Source organism: Microcebus murinus, chromosome 3, assembly GCF_040939455.1.
Source record: "Microcebus murinus isolate Inina chromosome 3, M.murinus_Inina_mat1.0, whole genome shotgun sequence".
NCBI lineage: Eukaryota > Metazoa > Chordata > Mammalia > Primates > Cheirogaleidae > Microcebus > Microcebus murinus.
Window position 1 is genome coordinate 14,164,875 of NC_134106.1, and position 16,159 is coordinate 14,181,033.

Here is a 16,159-nt window from a genome sequence, read left to right on the forward strand (position 1 = left end):
TCCTTCCTTATAACTTCTCCTTGCAAATGGCTTGCTTTGGTCTTACCTTTACCTCTGGGGATTTTTTTTTTCCTTCTGACTCCACCACTAGCTAAATATTTTTCAGCCATTCCCTTTTATGAATTTCTGATAAGGACTCTACTTATACATTTTTTGTGTGTGTGCCAGGCCCCAGGTTTCTAGGCAGGTGATGAATTTCCATAGAGTTGGGTGTCTTTCCTTGATTCAATCAATCATGGTTGGATGATAGAACAAAGGCCTTGTGGTACTAGCCATAGTGATTCCATCCCTCTCTGTCATTTGGTAGGGATGTGGTTGTCCATTTCCCTTAGAAGGACCAATATATTGTCAGCTCAATGAATCATGCCACACAGGCTGGAAATGCTTATTATCATGAATTTTGGCCTATTGAGTGTTATTTTCTTCATCTGTAAGTAGGGTAGTGACAATATCTCTAGGATTTTATAAGGATTATAGATATGAGTAGCACAATGTTTTTGATTTTTAGTCAAGGGCACTATGATTAGTTGCAATAGTAATAGTATTAGTAAAAATAGTATAACTTTTGTAGTAATAGTTGTAGTGATGACAATAGTATGTTAGCAGTAATAGTTATAGTATTTGTAACAGGACATAGTAGAAATAGTGGAAATAGCTAGGATAGAGTTACTTTGGAGGAGCTCTAGCTAGGATAAGAAGCTGTGTCTTTGATAGCTCTTTCTGAGTCTTTGCCACAAAGACCTGGCCAAATCTCTAGTTCTTGAGACCAGATCTACAAAATACAAAAATAGAGCTCAGGCAAAATTAAGAGGGAAAAAAGAATTGATGATCTGTTTTATTATTATTATTATTCTAGAACACATTTATTGCACAAATTGAGACATGGGTCTACAGTGGATCATGGAATACATGTCTAAAACAATCTAATTGGTATCCATGGTAAAAAACCAAAAGGGGGGGACCTCTTTCCCTTTTCTCTTGTGGCATTTGCTGATCCATCTTATATATTCTGTCAGCTTCTTTAAGCTTGTATGTTAATCCCTAGCAGTTGGGCAATGATGTGTCTATTTTTATAACTGAATAATCAGGGCATTGTCTGGCTTTAGGCTAGTAGGATCTAAAGGATGAAAGGATGTCCTTAGAATTTACAGAGACCTTTTATCTTTGGCTGAACATCCCTGTGGATTGGTTCTCAAGTAGACCTTCAAGATATACTGGGAAAAATGACCATGGACATATCTAGTTTTATTTTATCCTTTATCTACCAATCCTGGAGGAATATGCATGGTTTCTATCTACCAGACCAGCGAAACACCTATGAAAAACTTTGTAACCATCCAAGAACAGTGGAGATTGGGTGCTCTGGTCTGACCTGATCCTTTTGCAGGACTAAAAGTGGGTTGTAAAAAGTCTCACCTACACCATATAGATTAAAATGGGTTAGACCCTCAATAGCAAGAGACAAACTGGAGCAGGAAAGGAACAGATGTCTACCTCACATGACTTCCACATTGTTATAGGGCTTTGATAAGACGACATATACAAACTGCTGAGTAATGTGGCTGGTTCACAAGGAGATATGCAATGAACAGTTTATTCTACTCTTTCCTCCACCACATCTTCCACTGTTATTTGGCATTTGGCGCCAACTGCACTTTTAAAAAATTAGTTTTCCTTGGCATAAATTAAATGACTACTTGGCATTGATTTCAAATATCAGATAACAGTGGGTTGAAGCCTTAAATGGTTGTTTATCCCAATCCCAGAACCTTATTGTTAAAGGCTGACACATCAATCCATCTTCTGAGTAAAATAGCTCCAAGTTTCAAAGTCACCTCTGGCTTTTCTTTCTCAAATTTGTCTGTCCCTTTATGAAACAACCTCTTGAATTTTCCTGTTTCTATCCTTGCTTCTATCCTGTTTCTATCCTTCTATTTTATATATTTCCTCCACCTTGTTCCATGGCTAACACCCAAGTTCAGGCCCTCATTTCTTTTTTATTTTTAATTGAGATAAAATTTACATAACTTAAAATTAATTTTTAAAGTGTTCATTCAGTGGCATTCAGTACATTCACAGTGTTTTGCAATTATCATCTCTATCCACTTTAAAAACATTTTCATCATCCCAAAAGGAAACTCTAAAACTGTTAAGCAATCACTTCCCATTCCTTCATTACTCCAGCCCCAGGAAACCATTAATCTGCCTTTTGTCTCTATGGGCTTCCCTATTCTGAATATTTCATATAAATAGAATCATAAAATACGTAACATTTTGTGCTTGGCTTCTTTCGCTTAGCATAATGTTTTCAAGGTTCATCCATGTTGTAGCATGTATCCGTAGTTCACTCACTTTTATGGCTTAATTGTACGGATATAGCACATTTTATTTATTCATTCTTCAGTTGATGGACATTTGGAGGGCTCTCATTTCTTCATCCTTATCTTGACTACAGTTAGAGCCTCCTGTCAGGGTTTCTTATTGCTTAGCCACAAGGAGAAATACTCACTTTGTCTCCTGTAGGAATAGTGCCCCTTGGAGTTGTGCAACTCAGGAACTCTGATCCTAACCAGAAACTTTGTTATACCTTATCTCAAATGCATGGTGGACAATGCCAGCCATCTGCCTTCCTAAACCCTAACTTTGACAATATCATCCCCTATTCAAAATCCTTTGATGATTCCCTGTTACTTATTTGTCAATTACGATAATAATATTTGCAATCCATTATATTCTAGGTTTGTGCCAGACATTTTTTTCATATTGTTTACATGTACATTCATTTAATTCTCACAAATATATATGAAATAGGCATTCTTTTTTACATTTTATAGATGAGAAAACTGAGTCACAGTATAATTAAAAAATAAATAAATAAATAAAAAAGAATTTCTCCAAGGTCATACTGCAGGAAAGTGTTGAAACCAGGATTGGAACTCTACCAGTAGCAGGGAGATCCTAATGTTACCCCAGCAATCTCCACATCCTGGTGCTCATGCCTTTCCATAATTCCCTCTCCTTGAGTGTTGGATGGACCTGTGACTTGCTTCTAACCAGTAGAATATGAAGAGGTGATATTGGGTTGGCATGAAATGTCACTCCTGTGACTACATTATGTTATGTGAGTCTCTGCTTGGAAGGCTGGACCTAGAGACCCTGTGCGCAGGCTTGGTGAAGTAATCAGTCATTACAAAGAACTACAGGCAGCCTGTAGAGCTTGGGGTGGCCTCTCTCCTCCAATCAGCAAACAGCCAAGGCCTTTAATCATGCAACTACAAGGAAATAAATTCTGCCAAAACCCAGAATGAACCTGGAAGCAGATTATTCCTTAGTCAAGCCTTCGGATGAGAATGCAGCCCGACAGACATCCTGATTACAACTTCGTGGGACCTTGCAGAGGACTCAGTTAAGTCATGCCTACGGTCCAGACCCATGGAAACTGAGATAATAAACGTGTATTTTAAGCTATTAAGTTCACGGTAACAGATTACACAGCAATAGAAAACTAACATGTATTTTGGTGCTGGGAAGCCAGATGCTACTATTAATATAGCAAATACCTAAAAATATGAGCGTCGTTCCAGAATTGGATAGTAAGTAGAAGCTGGAAGAATGTTGAAGAGTGTGATAGAGAAAGACTAAAGAGTTTTGGACAGAATGTTAGTAGAAATCTAGATGTGGAGGACACTGCTGGTGAGGGCTTACAATGAAATGAGGAGCAAGTTTATTGGAAACTGAAGGGAGAAGCATACTTCTTAAGCAGTGGCAGAAAGCATGACAAAATTGTCTCCTGCAGTTACACAGAAGCAGAACTTGCAGTTGACAAACCTGGATATGTAACTAGGGGAACTTTTTCATGAGTTTATCCTGAACTGTTAAACAAAATTTTTCGAAGCAAAGTTTTCTCCCTCTACCCACCCACTATGTTTCTAAATTACATCTGTACATTCCTGCCTCTATACTTTGGTGCAATGTGTTCTGGTTTTTTTTTTTTTTTTTTTTTTTTTTCCACTTAGAGTTCTCTTACCTCTTCTCATGTGTTTACATCTTTCAAAGCCTATCTACAATGTTCCCTCATTTCTTGATTCACTAGCAAGAAATATTCTTTATCTTTTCTGTGTATTTTTTTCCTAAATAACCCTACTGGGAGTCATAATTCTATGCTTACATGTTGATTGTGCCTGTTAGAACATATTCTTCATTTTGTGCACATGTGTCCTCCTTAAAAAATTTTAAACAGTTTTATTAAAGTACAATATTTCCATAAATATTATATTCAAACTATAAAATATATTGAAAGTAATTAATTTGACAAGTTTTGATATATATGTACATATGTTAAATCAACATAATAAAGCTAATGAACATACCCATCATTCTCAAACGTTTCATTGTACCTCTTTGTAATGACTCCTTTTTTTCTTTTCCATCCTTCCTTCCCCAAGAAATTAATGGCTTTTTTCCATAGGTTAGTTTAAGTTTTTCAGAATTTTATAAAAATGGAATACTATAGAATGTACTCTTTATTTCTCTAGATTTTCACCTTCAGCATAAATATTTTAAATTCATTTATTTTACTGTATGCATCAGTGGCTTATTCTCTTCATTGCTGGGCAGTAGTCCATGGCATGGATATTCTACTGTTTGATTATGTATTCACCTGTTGATGAGTATTTTGCTTGTTTCTATTTTGGAGCTATAATAAATAAACCTGCTATGAATTTTTATGTATATATCTTTATATGAGCATATGATTTTATTTCTTCAGAGGAAATTCCTAGGAGTGAAACGTCTAGATCATATGGTAGGTATATGTTTAATTTTTAAGAAACTATAAGCTATTTCCCAAGTGATTGTTGCCATTTTATATTCTTGACATCAGTGTAGGAGAACTTCATTTCCTCCATACACTGGCCAACGCTTAATATGGTCAGTCTTTAATCTCAGCCCTTCTAGTAGATGCACATTCAAATCTTATTGTGCTTTTCATTTGCATTTCCCCAATGACTAATGAATATGAGTCTATTCTAATGTGCTTATTTTCCATCCATTCTTTAATAAAGTGCCCATTCAAATCTTTTACCTAGTTTTAGAACTGAGTTGTTTGCTTTTTTATTAGTGAATTTTGAAAGTTCTTTATTCTGGATACAAGTTCTTTATCAGATATACACTTTGCACATATTTTCTCCCAGTCTGTGTCTTGTCCATTAATCTTATTAACTGTATCTTTTCAAGAGCAGAAGTTTTAATTTTGGTGAAGTGCTGCTTGCATGCAGATTTCTGGATTTCTCTCTTTGTGAAGCTCAGTTCGCTCTTCTACTCAGAGAGTCTGATGGGCTCAGCTTTATTTCCCCATCCCTGCACTGTGGCCTGGAGACCATCTCCTTATTTCCATTTCTCAATATCCTTCGTTGCCATGGTCGGTGGTCTTTTGGTTCTCTCAGGCAAGAAAGTGAATCTAGCCCATGTTGCTCCATCTTAATCAGAAGTAGAAGTTCTCAATTATGAATATACTAAAGGTGGAGAATAGGTCTTTTATCAGTGTCCTTTACTATATGTAGTAAAATATCTTGCACATGTTAAATTTTCAAAAATGTTTGTTAAATAGTTGAAATTTGCTTAAAAAATGAAAACTAAAATCTGTCACAGCTTGTTTTTGCATCTATAATACCTTTCTCTTAAAGTGCAATGAAATGAAAATTCAGTTTAGATCAAAAGGCTAGAGTAATTGGAATTTAGTTAACTAAAGCTTTGGTCATTAATTCTCAAGGCATATTTTTAAAGCTATAGAACCTTTTAGTTTTTGTTTTATAATTAATGAATAAATATTATTGTTTTATTATATTAAAATCAGTGACAAATTTAATGTTACAGCCTTGCCAGGTTCATTGCCCCCTACTCAAGAGGAAGCCAATACAATGAGACAGCAGGGGTTACAGCAGAGGAAGAGTTTAATATCACAGGTGCCAAGTGAGGAGATGGGAGGAAGTTCTCCAATCTCTCTCACTGAGAATTTGGGAGAAAAAGTTTTTCAGGATAGTTTGATGGGCAAAGAACTAACTTTGCTGGGGATGAACTCATAGGATGAGGAAGCAGAAATTGTCTTTTTCTGCTGAGTCAGTTTCTGAGTGGGAGTCGCAAGACCAGTTGAGTCAGTTCTTTGGTATGGGCCACTGGTCTGGGTGGGTTGGTCATTCCATCAGAATATAGGGCCTGGAAGATATCTCAAAAACTAGCCCTAGGTTTCACAAGGGTGATTTTAACTATGGGACCAATGAAAAAAGCTGAGAATCTCAGCTATATGACTCCTGAGTAACGAGCAGTTATAGGAAAGCAAGCTAGGGAACAATGGCTGGAGATATATATTTTTTTCTACCACAGTTCTCACCTTGAGGACCTTTGTTAACTTTATAAGGAGCAGTTTCATTAACAGCCTTCATGCAAAATCGTGTAACTATGGATAAACAAATAGCTTTTAAATATGTTTGAGTATTTTTTTTCAACTTTCTTCTGTGAGTTTTATTTTTCTAATTTATTATCTCTTAACCATGAGAAATATAAGAGTTTTAAATTTTTTACTTCTTAAAATTCATAAAGATTCAACCACACTGACCTATTTACTGAATTGCATAAGTTTATCATCATATGACACATATTAAAATCCTGAAGAGCATACTCTAAACTGTTTTTTTAATTTTTATCATTGAAATCAAGTGCAGAAGCTTTAACTCTGATTTTTCTTTTTGTAATTTTTTTGGAAGGGACGAGATGAAGTATAGGGTAATACCTAAACTACAGATTGATTTTAAGGTAAGTTCGTTCAATAAATGGCATGCATTTCAATTTTCAATGTACCTAATATAAGGTCTAGCATTTAGTGGGTACACAAAATTGATGGTAGTGTTTACTGTTCTTATCATCTTCATTAGCATCATTACTGTTATTAGTTACATACTGCCTTGAGTTTATACTGATTATATTAAAATATCAGTATACATTTTGCATTCATTTTGTGCTGTCACAGGGCAGGGCTGCCTACCTGTGCTTTAAGTCCTGAAACTGTTCATCTTATCTCCCACAGCAGGGCCCTCACACAAGCTGTTTCTTCTGGCTGAAAAACCTGCCCCCCTCCACTCCAGGTTAACTTCTATTCCTCCTTTAGCTCTTGGATTGTGTCACTTTTAGAAGGTACCTTCCCAGACCACCTAGCCTAAATTCGATTCCTTTATTTAAACACTCAAAAGAATCATGTTCCTTATAGTAATTTGCAATTGTGGATTCATTCATGGCACCATCTGTTTAATAGCTGTCTTGTTGACTTCATTGCAAGCTCCATGAGCATACAAGTCTGGGTATTGCACACTCCGGTGCTTAGCACATAGTAGGTCATCACTAAATATTTGTTGATGTGAAAGAAATCAAGCGAATGATAAAAATGTTTTTGATAGAATTCCATACCTCCCAAAAGCTACTCATGCACAAGCAGGCTTATATCTGTCAGTTATTTTCTGTCGCTTCTGTTGGAGGACTTTGCTGGGAAGGTCTCACTTTCCAGAGGTATTTAAAGCTGAGGATGGGATATATGTGCAGCCCCACTTAGATATGGGCTCTTTGCAAATCTTCCTTTTCTGGGTTGTGTCATACTATTCCCTGTTTCCTTAACCCTTCACTGCCAGTGTCTCTTCTCTCTTTCCTTCTTGCTGAGCTTGGGTGTGGTTCAAGTCAATGGACTGCTGAATGTCCAGCTAAACTGGTTTCTGTCACTTTGGACAGAACCAGGCTGTTCTTTGGCTGACGATGACAGCATCTCGGCCTCCCTGCTCACTGCCTCTCTGTAGCACTAAGCTGACTGCTAAAACCAATGCCCAGGCTCCCTTGTCTTTCATCTCTTCTAATTCAAGACTTTGAGTTTGTAGTTAAAATTCCTTGCATGTATTTATGTTTTAATTATATAGTATACACTAATATCTGTTAGAAATAATATTGTACATAATAACATAAATGACATGTATATTTTGACAACTGTTTCAACTCTATAATATTATCATGATACCAGTATTTTGTCACAATAGCATTTCAAGAGTAAGATTTTTGCTCTTTTAAATTTCAGAAAATATAAACACCTTGAAATATTTACAGATCTCTACCTTCTATAAGTTTGTTTGTTACGTGGCTCATGTGGAAGACCCTGGAAAACACATTCTAAATCCAATTCTTATTTTTTTAAAAAAAGGTTAGAGTAGAAGATCTTCACTCTGATTGAATTTTATTCCTTATAACTTACTTTGGAGGAAATGAAGTGGGGCATGTGATGGGACTTAAATAGCATTAGGTAAGTACCAGAAATTCTGAAAATGCTCAGGAAATTGAAATATATTGGGCAACAGAAGCTAGTGGATTACCTAGCATAATCTTTTGCTTGTGCATTAACTTTTTTTTTAAGTTTCAGAATATTAATTAAGTGGTACACGTGTTTTTGTTACATGGATATCCTGTATAATGCTTAAGTCAGGGCTTTTAGTGCACCCATCATTGTGCCCAATAGGTAAGTTTTTATCTCATACCCACCCTCCAGCCCTCCTCCCCTTGTCTCGGTTTCTCATGTCCTTTATATCACTCTGTGGCCATGTGTACCCGTCTATTATCTCCCACTTATTAGTGAGAACATATGGTGTTTGGTTTTCCATTCCTGAAGTACTTCACTTGGGATAATAGTTCCAGTTCCCTCCATGTTGCTGCAAATGACATTATTTCATTCCTTTTTATGACTGAGGGGTACTGCATGGTGTGTGTGTATATCACATTTTGTTAATTTACTTATGAATTGAAAGGTAGTTATATTGATTCCACATCGTTGCAATTCTGAATGTTGCTGTAGTAAACATTGAAGTGCAGGTGTCTTTTTGATAAAATGATTTCTTTTTCTTTGGGTAGATACCCAGCAGTGGGATTGCTGGATCTAACTATAGGTGTACATTTACTTCTTTGAGGAATCACCATACTGTTTTCCATAGTGGTTGTACTAGTTTGCAGTCCCACCAATAGTGTATAAGCATTCATTTCTCTCTGAAGCCACACCAGCGTCTATTGATTTTAGACTTTTTAGTAATGGCCATTTTGATAGGGGTAAGATGGAATCACACTGTGGTTATAAGTTCCATTCCTCTGATGATTTTAGTGATGTTGAACATTTTTTCATGTTTGCCTTCTATTTATCTATCTTCTTTTGTAAAACTTCCATTTATGCCATTTACCAACTTTTCGATGGGGTTGTTGTTTTTTTCTTGCTGATTTATTTGAGTTCTTTATAGATTCTGGATATCATTCCTTTGTCAGATATATAGTTTGCAAATATTTTCTCCCATTCTGTAGGTTGTCTATATACTCTGTTGATTGTTTCCTTTGCTGTGCAAAGCTATTTAATTTAATTAAGTTCCATTTTTTTATTTTTATTGTTGATATATTTGCCTTTTGAGTCTTAGATATCAATTCTTTGCCTAGGGCAATGTTTAAAACCCCTATGCAAACAAACTAGAAAACATAGAGGAAATGGATAAATTCTTGGAAACACACAATGTCCCGAGTCTGAATCAGGAAGAAATAGAAAACCTGAATACACCGATAATGAGCAGTGAGATTGAAGCCGTAATAAAAAACCTCCCAACAACAACAACAACAACATGCCAGGACCAGACAGATTCACAGACAAATCCTACCAGACCTACAAAGAAGAATTGGTGTCTGTCCTATAGAACTATTCCATAACGTCAAGAAGGAAGGAATCCTCCCTAATTCATTCTATTGAGTTATTAAGTAAGAAATGTCTGATTTTCTTAAGTACTAAGTTTGACAGTTGATATCTCTGACATTTCACTTTGACACTTCTTGTTTTATTTTTATTGTGAAGGTACATCCTCAGTCTTTCAAATGCATGATTTAGCTTGTGATTATCTTTCAAATGTTTTTAGAGCAATTTTTGTGAAACCATGGATAAGCCAAAAATTTATGTTATTTTTGAATATGAGTTCCATGGTGGAACCAACGCAGTGCAGACAGCTTGAAATATCAACAAAGTATTTGTAAAGAGTGTGGCTAATGAGCATACATTGATGGTGTGAAAGGTTCTGTTCTAGTGATTTTAATCTTGGAAATGAGCCATCTGGGTGACCGCAGACCAAGGTGGATAATGATGAGCTGAAAGTTGTAGTGGAAGCAAATCTATCTCAACCTACATGTGAATTAGCAGCAAGGTTTGATGTTATTATTCCAACAATATTGGACCATCTGAAATACATTGGCAAGGTAAAGACGTTGGATAGATGGGTTACACATGAATTAAATGAGCATCAGAAGAAAAACTGTCTCTAAGTTCACCTTTCTTTGCTGTCATGACATAAAAGCGAACCATTTCTACACTATATTGTTACGTGTGATGAAAAATGGATTCTTTTTGACAATCCCAAGTGTTTGGCACAATGGTGGGACAAAGGTGCAGTGCTAAAACATAGTCCAAAACTGAATATTCATCAAAAAAAGCTAATGGTGTCTGTTTGGTGGTCCAGCACTGATATTATCCACTATAGTGTCATGAAGCTTCATCAATCAATTTCAACAGATGTCTACTGCAACCAATTGGATGAAATGATGAGGATGCTTGCACTTAAGCAGCTGAGATTGGTCAAAAGAGATGAGTCAATTCTCTTGCAAGACAATGCTCAACCACATGTCACACAAACAATACTGCTCAAACTACAGTAGCTGGACTTGGAGACTCTCTGTCATCCACCAAACCTTGCACCAACAGATTCTTCCAGGCTTTAGACCACTTCTTGCAAGGAAAAATACTCAAATCTCAACAGCTGTGGAAAATATCTTTTGCAAATTCATTGCCACTTGCTCTCCAGATTTCTTCACTACTGGAATAAATGAGCTACCATTAGGATGGAAAAACTGTGCTGATAATTTAGGCATATACTCTGATTAATTGTACTGCTTCTTATTTGAGATAAAAAGCAGTACAATACTTTTATTTGAATAAAAAACTACATTTTAATTCAAAATTGGACATTTCATATTTAATTACCTAAATAGAAAGCCAGTTTCACCCTGATAGCAAAGTCTGCAAAGAACACAACAACGACAACAACAACACTACAGACCAATATCCCTTATGAACATAGATACACACATTTTTAAAAAAATACCAGCAAACTGAATTCAACAGCACATCAAAAAGATAATCTACCATGTTCAACTTGATTTCATTCCAGGGATGCAAGGATGGCTTAACATACACAAATCAATAAACATGATTCTCTGAATAAACCGAAACAAAAACAAAGACCACATTATCATTGCAATAGATGTGGAAAAGGCACTCAATAAAAACAAGCACCCTTTCATGATAAAAACCCTCAACAAACTAGACATAAAAGGAACATACCTCAAAATTATAAAAGCTATATATGACAAACCCACAGCCAATATCATACTGAATGGAGAAAAGTTGAAAGCATTCCCCTTAAGAACTGGAACAAAACAAGAGTACCCACTTCCATCACTTCTGTTGAACATAGTATTGGAAGTTCCAGCCAGAGCAATCAAGTAACAGAAGGAAATAAATAGCAACCCAATAAGGAAAGAGGAGGTCAAACTGTTCCTGTTTGCTGACTATATGATCTTCTACCTAGAAAACTCTAAAAACTATACCAAAAGACTTCTGGAAGTGATAAATAAATTTAGCAAACTCTCATGTAACAAAATCAACTTAATGCAGTAGCATTTTGTATACTAATAACAGTCAAGCTAACAGTGAAATTAAGAACTCAATTCCATTCACAGTAGCTACAAAGAAAATAAAATACCTAGGACTATACTCAACAAAGGAGGTTAAAAATTCCTACAAGGAGAACTACAAAACACTGATGAAAGATATCACAGCTGAAACAAGCAAATGGAAAAACATCCCCTGCTCATGCATGTGTAGAATCAACATTGCTAAAATGTCCATACTGCTCAAAGTGATTTACAGATTCAATGCAATCCTCATCAAAACACCAGCATCAGATTTCACAGATCTACAAAAAATAATCCTAAGTTTTATTTGGAACCCAAAAGAGTCCAAATAACCACAAGAATTTTTAGCAAAAGAAACAAATCTGGAAGGATCACATTACCTGACTTCAAATTATAGTACAAGGGTATCATCACTAAAATAGCACAGTACTGGTATAAAAGTAGACATATATGAAAGGGCTGCCTTACAAATGTGGGAGTTCTGTTTTTGCACAACTTCTGGAAAGAGCCTAAGAGACAGAAAGGAAATGCAAATCTTTCTCTTTACATTCACCAGAAATTGACTTTTAGAATTTGTTTTATAGCCTCAAGGAGTTTCTGAAGAGGTTCTGAGTGAACAGCAGGGCAAAACCCAGGCCTCAGTTTCCTGTACAAAACCATGTCTCAGGGGCAAGATCACATCCCCAGCGATAAGCCTAACTATATTTAAGAGATAACCAAGTCTCCCAGAGCAGGAAAAAAAGAAAGAAAGAGAAGGAAGGAAGGAAGGAAGGAAGGAAGGAAGGAAGGAAGGAAGGAAGGAAGGAAGGAAGGAAGGAAGGAAGGAAGGAAGGAAGGAAGGAAGGAAGGAAGACAACAAGAAAGACAACCTGATGCCTTACAGCTGCCTCCTGCTAATTACCCCACAGCTGTGTCTGTTACCAACTGATGGCAGCAATCACTTTTTTCCCCCTTTGTCCCCATAAAGAAAGATAAGCCTCATAACCTCTGCATGGGTGTCTCCTTTCTCTTTTGGATGCCTCACCACACAACTCCCCTTTCTCTTTTTCTTTTTATTTCCCCTTTCTTTCTCCCTCTCTTCAGCCATTGCTCACACCCTCTATTCAGATTCCCTCATGTACTTAATGTGGGAATATAATTATCCATGTTTTATAAATGAAGAAACAGAGATTTTAAAACACTGAGTAACTTTCTTAAGTGACAGAGCCATGACTTGAATGAGGTATTTCACACTTTAAAAACTAATTGCTCTAACCACTACACTTTACAAAGCAATGTGACAAAAAGGTAGGGGATATATTTCATTTGTATTCAAATAATCTCAATAACTCGGAACTTGCATAGTAGATATTTCCTCTAACTGTCTTGATTTTATTTTTATTTTTTGGAAGAGAGTACAGATGGCAATTTCCATGAGATGTGTGACAGGTACTCACAACATCTATAGAGACAATTATGTGATAAATGGTTACATAAAGTTAATAAAAGATATTGCTAATAATTTTTGGTGATTGCTTAAGTTGTAATAACTCATTATGAGCAAATAAACAAGAGTGGGCATTGGATTTTGTTTTACTTTATCTGCTTGTTCAGCAAAATTAGCCATAATTTGTGAAAATTGAAAGATGGGGCCAGCATCGTTTCTAGTAATAAAAAAGCACCTGGAAAATATCCAAATGTTCATACAAGACTTGATTAAATAAGTTATGATATTGCTGTTTGATGGAATAATCTACAACCATTAAAAGACTGCTATAAACCTAGAAATGTTGACTTAAGAAAGTAAACATATATTATTGAGTCAAAAAAGAAAATCATACAATGTAGGCAAACATGTTTATATTATGTTATTTTATACAAAATGTCTGGACAGTAGCTTCCTCTAGCAAGACTGAGGTTCGGGATAGGGAGGATGAACAACTCTTGTTTATTTTTAACCATTCTGTACTATTTTATCATAAAAAATAACAAATGTATTATTTTTATAATAACAATTTAAGAACTAAATTTTGCTAAGGGAAAAGCTGTGCACATTCCTTTGGTATTTTCTTCATTTTAAGACAAAGTATAGAAAAAATCTGAGAGATCTCTTTAACATCCTGCCCAATATTTCCAGATTTTATCAGAGATAAAAGCAATATAAATATTTACAAGCAAACTTGTATAGTCATGAAGAAAAGGACTATTTTTTACATGACTCATTTTTAATTCTCTAAAGCATAAAATAAAAGTGCAGACCTTTATATAACCCACAAAGAAATAAAAAAAGTCATAGGAATGTGTCTGTATTATGATTTTGATGAAATTGGTATTTTTGTGGGAAATCAAGAATATCTTACAGCAGCAGGTTAATTTAGTTTTTTTAAAGTAGCAATAAAACTCTCTAAGAAATTTGATAGACACTTTTAAGTTTAAATCTCATATAGAATTTACTGACATTTTATGCAGACATAAGATTCATTTAAAATGAGAGGAAAGCTTTTCTTATATTCATTCTGCTTACAATTGCTTAAACTGGATTTGTGAACACCCTCTTTCTTCAATTAAAAGGAATTATCCTAAATTTGAACTTGGCTAATTAGGTAAAACGTTGGAAGCTGTTTTGAATGAAAATTTGACTCAATGTTTAACATAATACACCCCCCCCCCCCGTGATTCTTGATTTCTGACAATGGTGAAGGCATTCACTCGAGTCATATCTCATATAGAATGGATGCAAGTTCCTTTCAAGATCCAATAAATATTTCATGGTCACTGATGATCCCAGAAAATTATGATGTAGTTTAATTTTTGAATAATTTATTAATTTATTTGAATAATATGAAAAATCAATGACATTGCTTATTGACCACAATTGTTTTGCTTTCTTCTTAAGATTCACCTAACTTTCAGATAGGGAGGAAGCCTAACATGCATCTGTAGTTTACCCATCATCTATCTCCTACTCCAGCCACATGGTAGGCATTTCTGGAAGCACAGAGAACAATGTAACTGTGAACATTTTTTTAGTCCTTTTAAGTGCCTATGCTAAGTAATTTATGTTTTTTTTTCATTAAATTCCCTTAACAAATCTAGGAAATGTTATTATTCTCAACGTACATTGTTGCAGAGTCTATTCCCTTCTCCTGAGTGTGACCAAAAATTGGAACTTAAACCATATTTGTTAAGTGAATGAATTCATGAATCAATGAATGAATCTTCATAATAGCTTATTTATTTATTTATTTTTTACTTCAGCATATTATGGGGGTACAAATGTTAAGGTTATGTATATTGCCCATGCCCCCCTTCCCCCTCCAATCAGAGCTTCAAGCGTGACCATCCCCCAGACGGTGCACATCTCACTCATTATGTATGTATATACCCATCCACTCCTCCCCTCTCCCACCTGACAGACACCCAAGTAGAAGAATCATAACTTTCTTATCTGATAGGCAAGGGAGAAAGCAAGAGTTAAAAGACCTGCCCACAGGGATCCAGCTGGTGCAGAGCTGGAACTTGAGATCAGATCTCTACGTTCTGAGGTTGAGCTTTTTCTGATACAGCAATCTTCCTTTATTCATTCTATCAATCATTTACTTATTCATACAAATTTCTTGGGAGTCTTATTGTACTGGAAGCTGAAGGTATACGGAAGTTGTGATGACCACACATTTCCTCTAGGTTTTAGCTGCTCATGCTGGCTTTGTGGCAGAGACACTTAGAGGTTTCCAATAGTCTATATTCTCCCCTACATTGTCAGCTTCCCTCAGAGTTAGGTGAGAAGCTCATAACTAGTTCTGGCCAAAAGGCTGAGAGTGGAAGTGATGTGTATCTAAGCCAAAGCAATTAAAATCTGGTGTGTCTTCTCTAACTCAAACCTCACATGAGAAAATGTATTCATGTATTGAGTTGTCATGTCACAGGATGAAGGAGCCTGTACTCCCAACTTATCAGATGGTGGAGAGTCCTCATTACTGCCCCACAATAGATTTTTGTGTAAGTTCCAAGCCAATAGATTAAAGATTGTATTTGTCACCATAGTGTCACCATAGATGTCACCTAGACTATCTGGTTAAACAAATATGTTTGAAATTTTTCTACCATTTTCTCCAAAAGTTCTCTTCCTTATTGACGTAATTTTATTTAATTCAAGCAAAACAATAACTCACCGGACACTTTTTCCTGTCCACTCTTTATTTTTTCAAAGTGTTACTTTATTAATAGCTTTGCTCCTAATTAGGAGGAACTAGAACACTAAAAGAAATATAAGACAAAAATAGGGTAGTTAAACAATTTTAAATTTCTTTTTGATTAGGGAAAAGGGTAAAGCTATTAAATGATAAATAGACTTTAAGAAACCATGGTAAAATATTAATAGGAA